Genomic DNA, 12846 nt, shown 5'->3' with positions numbered 1-12846 from the left:
ATATAAACTAAACATTACTTAAAACCTGTAATTTATTTTGTAATAAGATAAGTTGTATGTCGAAGCGGACAAACGAACGCAATTTGTTATTAGTGAGTTCGGAACAGGTTTCTACGGTGTGGAATGCGGCCGCCTCCGACGCAGCGCGGTAGCGGTGCCCGCACCAGTCCAAAAACTGAGACAACACCGTATGCATGCAGCTCGTACTTTTCGTTAACTCACTGCGCTTATACGACGTGTTAATGCTTCCGCTGTTATAATATTTAATTTTTCATATTGCTCCTCGTAAGCTACTGTGCTTCATAACACCTCGCAAAATTTGTACTTTCTCCTTCGCCTTTCTTAATGTGTGGTTGGTGAAATAAATAGTGTCGTGCGATTAAACGTTTTATTTATTAAGTCCACGGTAAGCATACCTATACTACTACAAGAACGTTCCATTAAACAGTGTCGCGAAAGCATGTTTATTTTTTAATGGCATATACATTGCACAAAACTTCCTAAATAAATAAAGATAAAAAAAAGAAACCGACCTCAAATATTCGTGAAATTATATCTATTTGCCAAGTTTTACAGAAATCGGTTACCGACAAGTGCGCGAAAGCGTATTTCATTCATTCCCTTGTTTGTCGCCCTTACACGTGGAATGTTTTCTTCAAATTTAAATGGGACTAATACCGAGGCACCCTCTTGCCAACAAAAAAAGAATCATCGAAATCGGTTCACAAATGTCGGAGTAATCGCGTAACGCACACACACACACACAAAATACAGTCGAATTGAGAACCTCCTCCTTTTTCGAAGTCGGTGAAAAACAGAGTGTGCATTGTCAGCCTCTTATGCCTATGCGTTTGCTTGGCTCCGGTACGTTATTTTGTTTTGGAACGACAGTGCTGACGCCAAAAACGATTTCATTATACAAAAAAAAAGTGTATTCGCTTAATCTATACTATCCAACCCAGACATAGCAGCAAACAATTTTTATATGGGAACGCACACTTGTATAATATTTAATAGAAACAATAAATTTTGTTATGAAAACATTAATATTTTTTTTATTAGAATTTTGTTAAAAGCGACCGCCGAAATACAAGCAAAGCTTAGTCTTACCAACAACCCGTATCGAAATGTATTGAAATAGCCCACATCATAGAGTAGTAAAAGTCTACAACAAAAACAAACAACAAAACTTTACGAGTTATTACCTAACACACTAAAAACAATAGAAAAAGACCATATATTTTGTAATAAATTCAAATTAACACTAAATAAAAAAACTATTACTCAATTAATAAATGTTTGGAAGATAACTTATTTAAGTAATTTACTTCACACATATGACTACTTACTTGTAATCAAGTATAATAATAAGAATTATATAATTTGTTATGCCCTTACTGGATATGTGTAATATTTTAAATGTTTCATGTCTACCAATGCAAATGAATAAATAAATTAATATACAGTGTTAATGGTTCTTAGCAGCTATTTGACGTTTTACTAGCTACTTGTTCGTTTTTTTGAACTAGATGCTTTCACACGTGCATAGTTTTGGTGGAATAATTCTTTTAAAATTTCGAAATGTTGATAGAAGACGTGAAATGAGATATTGCAGGCCATGGGCCAATGTCATTTCTCATAAATGTTGTCTTTTCAAAACTAGAAACCGCGACGCGTGAGCAATGTTTTACTTCGACCGTGTTTGTATATCTAATACAAGCTAGCATTATTAGCTCTGTGATTTATTTCGCCTTTAAATTTTCAAACTCATGTACTCATCCAGCAACCGCATACTTTTCCCATTTATTCCCAGTAACGTACTATAAGTACTTGACTTGACAACTTTATTCGAGAGAACTAAAATAAAAAAGTTACATAGCGATAACTTACGAATTTCTGAGTAACTCAGCATCTTCTGTTTGATTTTGAGTTTCATTGGGAACAAACAAATGGAACAAACTAAGAAAAAGGACTCGGGAAACGCACCCGGCTCAATCACGTAAGAGCCGAGAATGAGGTGGGTACGTAATGCTCACTAGGGCGGAAAATCTTGGCCATATTTTCAGACCGAATTATACGAACCCCGAATTCGTCATCAATATTCGACCGCACTCGAGCATCCAATCCTAGGATGAATGGAAGTATTCTTTGTCCAACCATCCATAGCCAACAATTCGCGGGCGCTTTATTGCTCCTCACTGTTTTACGCGGAACTTGAAGACGCTTTGTAACGCGATACGGTAGTACTTTAGGGCTCTATCCGCCAGCGCCATTCGCATTGCGAAGTGCCTTTCGAAAGTGCGGCTAAAATGCCACTGCAGCGAACAACAGCTCCATTCGAGGTCTCACAAAAGCGTTCACGGTGCGACCTCATTAACACTCGTTTTCAGAAGTAGAAAAAACGTGTCGTTCGTTTTTCTATACGTTTCACTGAATCCCAATATTTATTAATGCAATGACTATCAGCAAATTTGCCAAAATTATCTTTAAAATAATGAAACGACAAGAGAACATAATGATTTAAATTGCGTTTTCCCCGTAAGGTGCTGGATTTACTTAGATAAGCACACAGATGTGTGCTGATCAAGCTTCATTGCAAAGGAAGTTTAAAATTTCCCGTCCGACCCGCGTCCGCTCACGAATCCATGCGGGGATAAGCTGATTAGCAAGTTAAAAGGACGGCCTGGAGAAACCAACCACCGCACCGGCAAGTCGGCGAAAACAATCTCATTTGGTAGACGTCAGTGGCGGCGACCCTTTTTCAACTTAGGTATTGCTATTTTAGCAACTCTACTTGTTTCTTGTGTGACTTGGGTACCTCGACTGAGACTTTGTGGGCCGTAACTGATGAACGTTGCGAATGCGGCTACAGAGGTTGTAAGTGCAAAGGGTTTATCACGGCTTATACGTATCAAATACACCACAAGCGCGACGGTCGAAGTGCCGGAATGCGAACTCCGGACACGGATACATATAGTCGTACGTGCTCGTATGGTCCTTCGTTACTTATTTGGAAAATAAGATAAATGCGAAAACAAAACGAAGCTAGCAAGATAATTTCAGTGTGAAAAATAAATGTTTATTGTGAATGGTTAACTTGGAAGGCCATCCTAAAAAGCTTAGGGTTTCGTATATTACCTTCATTACATTTACGAGCAGCCGAGGGAAAGGGTCAGGGCGGGGGCGGGGGGCCTAGCCGACACTGATTATGTGGGAGTAATGAGGAGCAGTTAACATGTCAGACGGAAGGTCTTGCGCGCATTACGCGGGAACAATATAAATTGGTCATGTGGCTTACGCCGGGAATGGTCAATGCGGGTGTTTAAGAAAACACACCAATGGTAAAGCGATGTCGGCCACACTGTTGCAACCACAGACCACGTTGCAACCAAACAGGACATAAATTAAACATTTGAAATTCCTTTCTGATATTGCCTTTTTTCTCTCAACATGTTTATCTCCACACTATTTGTGGGAGAATTTGTTGCAGCTGCTTACCGCAGCACGGGCGGGATGCAGGTGGGGTGCAGGAGGCGTGCAAGCGGGGCGCAAGCGGGGCGCAGGCGAGCTGCAGGCGAGGTGCAGGCGAGGTGCAGGCGGGGCGCAGGCGGGTACGACCGCTACGTGTTAATCTTCTCGTTTCGAAATATGACGACGGCGGTTTAATGTAATGAAGATTTATACAAACTTTAATATCTAATCTTTATTGCTCCCCGCAGGAACGCCGGCGCTGCAGCTTACCTGATGTAATTTGCTTTATGAAAACAGACATGCTAGACTGGTCTATAGTACATACAATATCTGGCAAAAATTTAGATGAACGTTGTATAAGGCTCGGTATTAAATGCCAGCTCACTCATATCGTATATGCTAAATATAATAATATATAATAAAATTATTTAAGAATACAGTTCACAATTTGCCATCATACATTTACTTGAGATTTGGAACGTATATAATATTATATATTTTTTGTAGCGTATATAATAATGTTATTTATTTGAGTGGTCCCTAGACGTACCTAGACGTCGTCCCAGCGGTTATTGTAACGCACTGGGGTGTAATTTGGCAGCGCGCGCGATGTTATCGCGCTGCTCCCTGCAGATACGCGTTATTTAATGCCGCCGTTTGGCTCTCGTCCTGGGACGCGCCAACAACCGGTTTTGCATTTATTTTTGCGCAAATTGAGGCGCGTATCGCGATCCTCGCCCTCTACGAATACGCGCTCTAAACAATTTAAGCTACTAAGTTTTGCTATTGTAAGTTAATTGATATTATTGTTCGCTTATGCACATGGGCCAACCAACATGACGCTGTAAACAAGGTATTGATCATTCTGCCTTTATTTTTTAAGAGCAGAAGGATAATTTAGTTGGGTATTCGTTCCAATAGTAAAACCTTCAATGTACTCCTGTTCAGTGATCGATAAATCAATTTGTACAAGTAAAACAACCCGTCACATCGAAACTTTGGCATTACCTCATTTTGACACTGCTTGAATAACGAAAATATCTAAAGGTACGTCCTCCAGCTTTAATAATTTACTGCGAATCTCAAAACTTTGTGATAACAAAATCTCATTAAGTTATTTCTTAAATATTTGAGTAACTCGGAACGAGCCCGTTCAGGTGCGCGCGGCTGCTTAATATGCGAAGGTGACAAGCTCTAACTTGTCCTCGTCGCGAACTTGCCCCCGCCGCTACGTCGACATCGCAGGTATTCAAGTCTTGTCGGCTGACAACACTCGACGTTACTTACTTTCAAAGACTTTCTCTACCGCTGCCTCTCCTGCTAGCCAATAGCCGACCACCGCCTGCCAACACACCGCCACCCAAATTCTACACGCTACATTTTCGGCACCAAGTCGAAAAAAGTATATCAGTGAGGCCATTGACTACGGCAATCTTTATTAGTCGTGAAATAAAAACTTTTACAATTTCAGCTGCGATTTCATTACAAGCTGCATAATTAATAGCCATCGTAAGTAAGTAACCGAGTAACTTTGTTGGTTAAAAACCTATCTAACTTACACTGAGTAGGTACGTTAAAGGAACAAAATGCCTTATGGCATGAAGTCCGCTACATTATTGTATTGTGCAAAAGATGAAATAAATAAATAAAATTCCTACATTCGTGTAAAATACGTAATAGAAGTTAGACGCAGTGAATTATCAGGTCCGGGTGCGTAGTATGGTTTGGCGAGTTATAACTCGTTTTGAGTAAAGGCTTTAGTTTCACAATAGTGGTTGGTGCTGAGCTTTCGCGGTCAGTTATCCGCCGGCGGGCGAGGGCAGGCCGGTGTGCGGGGTGGCGCAACTGGCACGAACTAATCTAATTAGGCGGCTTACCGGTATCTCGCGACCCGTCGGCGTCGCCGTCGCCCGCCCGAGTAGCGCCGCTGATAAATAATCTACCAAACCAATGGATTAATAATACGTCCATTGACGATACCACTTGCTCCAATGAAAGCAACAATCACCGTAAATATTTTTGGAAGTGGCACAGGAGTTTTTGTACTTTATTCTGCAAGGGGTATAATACTGACTCGTAAACGTTGAGTATCAAAATCTATGCAGTACTCATCACAAATCTGTAAAAATGGTCACAGTGTCGTGATCGCCGCGTCACTGCCACCCCTTCGCCGCCAGCTTCTAATTGGATTAGTTTACTGAACTTCTACGGGCTTTGGACTCTTTCGGTCTGACGAACGTCGCAGCTGCCTAGCCTGCGAGAAACTTTCCTAAACGCCGGTTATTATGTTTCCCCGTAAGTCACGGCTGCGACGGGAGTCAGCGTTGATCGTGTTCGCAATAGTGACACTCGGAAAAAACGTCGTTGGGTAATGGCTACAATATTATCAATTAAAACCTATTATTTCTTCCTTAATTAAAAAACTAAAATCGTTTCTAGTGTAGGTACTATCTTAACCAGCTTTTAATGTAGAACTCGAACTTTAGAAACCAATACGAGCGCCGCGACCAATGGCTGCAATTGAATATCGCAGTGCCAAATATGGCCGCAACGTCACAGCATTTTATCAACTTAAAAATTGAGCGCGACAAGCGAGATAAAAATAATTAAAGAAACAAACAAATTGATAGATACAAATTATTCGAGAATAGTGAGGAGAACATTGTTAATACAATTGACAATACATGAGAGTAATTAGACATACGTAAATAATAACTAATATAATGTAAAATATGTAAAAAGTGAAATTACAAAAACCCGTTATTTTTTTATTGCATCGTTTTTGCGGCGTTGATTAGACGATAATGATAGCTGTTTACGCAATTTCATATAATTATTTTTGTTCTTAAAATGTATAACAATAGTTTATTAATAAATAAACGAAAGAACGAATGACTCTAGAGCGGTATCTTACCGATGCATGCCACGTTATGGCCACAGAAAGTATTAATTTAAAAGAAGTTCCGCGATGCCCAGTAAACTGTGTGCACAGGATCTCTGTGATCAACGTATTGACATGAAAACTTAAAGAATATGCGAACGGATCGTTATCTCCATGAACTTGGGGAAGTTGCTCAAAAGACATCAGTTCAACTTCTGCCAATTGAGATAAGGGAATGTAAAATTACGAGGACAGTAATGTTAGTAATAAAACGAACCGAAACTGCGCTGCGCGCCATTCGGCGCTCACCACTGCTGGTAATACTGACAAGCAATAAAGTTTAAAAAATAACGAGCTGAATGGCCACCTTATTGGCCCAACACTCTTTATGTATCACACCACATCTTACGAACTCAGTATTTTATATATGAATGTCCTACCTAATTTTGACAGGACGAATGTCTCTTTAAAAATCTGAGAATACTGAAGTACCCGAAAAAAAAATCGTTTTTCTTAATAAAAACAAGGAGATATTTCTCAATTCATAATATTTAGTGCCCGTTATTGCACATTTAATTATATAAACTTGATATATAATTAAATGTGCAATATTACGTAGGAAATGAAACTATTTTTTTCGGATCTTAATCGCGTATATTTATTTTTTTTAAACAAACGTTTCGGGCCCTTTACAGATCCCATGGTCACGGCTCACTGAAAAATGTTAATATATTACACCAAAATTAAACAAACAACCTGATGAACTCATTGATCTACTGAACTGAGCTATTTAGATTTCTTTGGAGCAATTACTTTGGACGAATTACTTACTAGTATTTTTATTGTACGGACAACAGCACCTCAGGCTACACATTTTAGTTCAAAAATCGCCTCCAGTGCGTCAATGTGTAGCTTGATGTGCTGTGGACGTTAATATGCCAATGTCGACTCGCTACGCCGCCGTAGCCTCTACGCTGCGTCAGCTACAACGTAGCCGCTACGCTGCTGTAGCCGCTAAGCTGTCACTGCTACAAAATTGCAAAATTATTCTTCACCGTTGCACTACACTGCGCACTGCCTCAGTGTCCCTTCGAACTCATCGTCCATTGAGCCAGGCAGAATAAATATGGCCCGGACAAGCCGGGTATAACAGGGAACGCAGTTTGAGAGAGTGACACGCCCGGTATTATGGAGGAGATGATCAACCAGCCACGGCCGCCAGATTACTGTGTGCTATGCAGCGCGTGACAGAACGTAGGTAGTAAGGTAATCAGTTATTTGGGCAGGTGGGTGGTGTTGTTAGGATCGCCTCAGTGTCCCTTCGTGCATTACAAAATTTAAATCTACAAGATATGTACAATGCGTGGTGTTACGTTATTAGGGAACGCTAGCCGTCTTAATGACGTATACACGACAGTAAGATAATTGCCATTGCCACACAAAAGGCATCAACGCTGTCACTGTCATGAGCATTGTCATGACCAAAATTTGTCAACAGGAACGAACAAGCCCCTGTAAAGTCTACGCTACGAGAGCAAACACGCAACTCTGTCGTGGTGGGTCTGTGCACCAAAACCAAGGCATATAAAACTTAAACGCGTACTTTAATTTTCCTAAGAAGACATGCAAAGGTTTAAATTTAAAAATCGTAAAACCTATGACAGGTTCTACGATTTAGATACTAATTAGTAATCTATATAAAATTAATATAGCAAATTTACAATTCACATTTATTTATTTCTTAACCGACTTCAAAAAAGGATGAGGAGCTACAAAGACAAACCTTTTGGATATCGAGTTCTTCTATAATTTCCCTTCCATACTTTCCGATAACGTGCATGAACAAGGCACATTTCTCTTTAGGGGATACCGAATCCTTCCCCGAGGCTATCAAAAAATAGTCAAAAGCCGATTTAAACTCACGCCAATTGGTAGCCATATTGCCATCTTGTTGTAACGGATCCGGTTGCTGTATCGCGGCGTACACAAGACTCGCACTTTTCTCATCTTTATCGTCGTTATCCTTCTTCATTTTGATTCGAATTGAATGTATTTAGTTTTCACAAACACTGTAATATTATTTTTGTACGATTTATCGCGAAATCGATCACACCTGACACCATGTAGTGGTTTTAGGGTCCGAGTCAAACGACATCTTAGGAATGACTGACGTTTATTGAGATACCTTCAATAACCGAACATTAATATAAGTAATATTAAAGACTTAATACTACCTACTACAAAAACGATATTTTCTTTGTCAATCACTGTATGTCATATTTTATTCGTTATAACTTCAGCCTTTAAAATGGACTAGCCGATCACTTGCATGAAACAGTGATGATTTGTCTTAAGGCACCGAGGTCCCATCAGGCATGGCGGCATCTGTTTGCTTCTAGCCCGAAATGAATGAGGTTCGGTGAATAATAACAGTAGCGAAGCGGGGTAACAAAGAAATCTGATTTATTAGCCCAATTACGAAGGATAGGGGCGGCCATTGCCATTGTCTGATCAAAACACAATTCGCCGAATCATAAATAACAGGAACAATAGTCAATAAAATTAGATAGCGATGGCTCGGATTTGGGAGGAAAATAAATAAGGTTCCGCTGATACTTATGCACATAGAAGCAATATCGCCAGCGCCCACGCGCACACGCGCACACGTTAGACGCGTATGAAACCACATTTGGTTTAGAGTTTGCCATTTCTTAGAACTACGAAATTTGGTGCGTAGAATATATAACTCACACCGTGACAGACGCACGGAGCCGACAAAAAAACATGAACAAAATATGAAAAAATATATTTTTTCGAAAATTAAAGCTGCGAGTTGGCACTTTTTAGCAGCACGAGTACATTGTACAACAAGCACGAGTAACGAACGTCAAATAATATCGTATGCTAGGCGGAAGCGGCTGAGCCGGAAGCTCGACCGTGTCGGGTGTATTATTTAATGCGCGTTTTGAAACGACCGCCATGTGATGTGCACTTCAAAATTCTCACGTCTAATTACATGCGAAATCTTTAACACCACGTTTGGTGCAATGACGATTCTGCTCCAAATTGTCTCCTTAAACTGGTTTTAACAATGTTTTTCATTATGGGACTAATGATATTTTTCAGTGGCACTAGAGCTCCTTGAGAAAGAGTTCGTCCATGGAAGTACTGCCTTAACTAACCTTACCTATTTCTGCCGCCAAGCTGTAATGTCAGCATTACTGTGTTCCGGTTTTGAAGGGTAAGAGTGCTGTTGTAATTACAGGCTCATGAGACTTGTCAACTTGTGTCTCGGGGTAACGGGCGCAGTGGCAGTGCCCCTCAGATCTTTACAATTTAAAGCTCTGTGTAGCACTGTAACTGTTATGGACAGGCGTGTAGCTTACCGTCACGCGCACGACTTGTTCGTCCCGTCACTTGATGTTATAAAAATATATATATTAATACGTAGTCAGTCAGAGGGAAAGCTTTTGATTGGATTAAGAGTTATTTAAAAGATAGGACACAGAGCACGACAATAAATAAATTTAATGAAAGCTCAAAGCGTCTCATAAAACAATGTTATTACTCCGATTACAAAATAAAAAACAGTGGCATTTCACAAGGAAGTATTTTAGCCCCGATTCTATTTACACTCTATATAAATGATCTTCCAAATGCCATAGATCAAGAATGTATTCTGTTCGCGGACGATACCACCCTTATCTTAAAATGTCATGATTTAAATAACTTTGAAATGAAAATAAATGAAGCTCTGCATGAGGTTATTGAGTGGTTAAATGCAAATAATTTAAATATTAATATTAGCAAAACGAAATTCATGCAATTTAGTTCATATAATTGTAATGCGAGATCTGTTCAAGTACAACATAATAACCAAATGGTAGATACAGCCGACTGCTATGGTTTCCTAGGAATACAATTGGATGAACATTTAAACTGGAAACATCAAATTGATCATGTGTGCAATAAACTAAATAGGTTTTGTTTTTGGTCTACGTAGACTGAGGCAAACTGTATCTCACGACGCTGCAATGATGGCCTACCATGGGTACGTCTCCGCTGTATTACGCTACGGACTTATACTATGGGGAAACTCAGTAGACGTAAATAGAGCATTTGTGGTCCAAAAAAAGTGTGTTCGCGCTATCTGTGGAGCTAAAAAGGATGACACCTGCAAGCCACTTTTTAAAAAGCTAAATGTCCTGCCTCTTGCCTGCATGTACATTAGAGATATCTGCTCGCTTGTAGACAACCGCCCACACCTCTTTAAAAAACGCGCTGAAGTATTACAGCGACGATTGAGAACTAAAAGAATGAATCTTTTGTATCAACCTCCTTGCTTTAAAATCATATATGAAAGAAATTCGTTTAACATGTCAATTAAAATATATAACCATTTGCCAAACCACATAAAACATTTAAAGGGACACGAATTAAAAAAAACTTTAGCATCTTGGCTAATGGACCACTGTTTTTATACTGTAAAAGAATATTTAGAATATAGGACTGATTAATTTTTAATTTTATTTTATGACATATGTAATTTAATTTTAACTTAAATAATTTGTATCGGGTATGCAAAAAAATGCAGGTTGAATACTGTTACTATTACGTTTTTATAAGATCTTGAAAAACATGTGTTTTTGTGTATTCTTGCAAATATTAACTTTGACTTTGACTTTGACTTTGTAGTAGATTATTCTCATTATATGTCCACACTTTAGGCGTTTAACACGCGGTGCAAATGAATTGCATACATTATATACATATATTACATATGCGTACATACGCATCCGGTCAAAGCCGAATAAAGCATTTTATAACGGAAATGGAAATTTGAAGTCGGCATATATAGCGGAAATGATTACTTGCCGAAGTTTACGGCTCACTAAAAGCAGCAAAGCACGCATGTACTTCTTATTTCAAACATTTCAAAACTATATCTTGTTATTCACTAATCAGTGCAAATTAGTGTTGGAATAGCGACGTAGAATATACCTAATCTACTACTGTTACTAACAAATGAGGCCGACGTCAAATCAAACGTAAGCAATTGCTTGTGTTAATTGATTCCAGCGAACACGTCCGATCGGCTCAGGTATCACTAGAATAATAGGCGTCGCACAGAAATTAATGATTAATTACCTATCCACAATACACTTGAGTGATAATTAGCTCTCACAGAAGTTAATACTTGTCAAATGTAGCAATAAGTTACATTTATGATACAAGCTCACGTGTCATGTTCCTCTGGAAGGCAATCTTTACGCTTCGAGAGGGTCAAAATATAATCCAATGTGCGGCACGTGGTTGGTCGCCGACTCCGAATGAATAATTCACGGCCGGGGCGCCACACGCACAACCGCGACGGCTGCGCCGCCGGCGCCGGCGCAGAGGCTACATCGGTGTTTTTTGTAAAAGGCGCCAGGCAATTCATTTGTACGACAAAAGTGGTGCACTATATATATAAACAGCAACAGGTACTAAACTAATAATCGACGTCGATGTCGATATCGATGCTTTAGGTAGTCAAATTATGATTTTACGAATCACATTATGAATAATGAACCGATTTTATGCAATTATTTCGGGAATAAGATACTACTCTACTCACACTAGTTTAACTAAAATTAGATTTTGGTTTATTATTTAAAAAAAAATATTTTAATTAATATGATATTGTATTAATAATTATAAAAAACCAAGTAGTGGAATAATTTCACAAAAAATTATTGAATATTTAATGATGATTATTTGATTTTTCATATCACTTCACATTCACTACATCGTGTTAAATTAAACAACTCACGTTTATTGACTTATTACATTAGTTTATTAATTCAAATTTTAAACTGATGCTAATTGAGGAAGCAAAAGAGATATGAATCATGACCTCTGTCTACCCCAATGTGAGCCATAGGTTATGGTATGTAATCAAATTCATAGCTAATTATTGTTCTGCCGGTTGATGCGCTGTGGCAAATATTTTTCGCAAACATTAATGTAAACGTTTATAAACTTGCTTGATCGCATTTTAACGAAACACCTAGACTTGCATGACGCACAGTTCGGGTTCAGGCCTGGACTATCCACAGAGAGCGCGGTATTATGCCTCAAGCATACAGTTCAGTATTACACAAAAAGAAGGACACCCGTGTGTGCGTGTTTCCTCGACCTCTCAAAGGCTTTCGACCTTGTCTCATATGACGTGCTATGGCAGAAGCTGCGCTGTGAGACGGATCTCCCGGATGAAGTCACTGGATTGTTCCGCTACTGGTACGAAAATCAAACTAACAGTGTTAGATGGGCGGGAGTGCATTCAAAAGATTACAGGTTGAAATGTGGGGTGAGACAAGGGGGGTTACATCGCCGAAGCTTTTCAACCTGTATATTAATGCATTGATCGTGGAACTCGGCAGCGCCAAAGTGGGTTGCTCTATTGATGGCACTTTCATTAATAATATCAGTTACGCTGATGATATGGTGCTGTT

Source organism: Hyposmocoma kahamanoa, unplaced genomic scaffold (assembly GCF_003589595.1).
Source record: "Hyposmocoma kahamanoa isolate Upper Pololo Valley unplaced genomic scaffold, ASM358959v1 66, whole genome shotgun sequence".
NCBI lineage: Eukaryota > Metazoa > Arthropoda > Insecta > Lepidoptera > Cosmopterigidae > Hyposmocoma > Hyposmocoma kahamanoa.
This window is presented reverse-complemented; position numbering follows the sequence as displayed.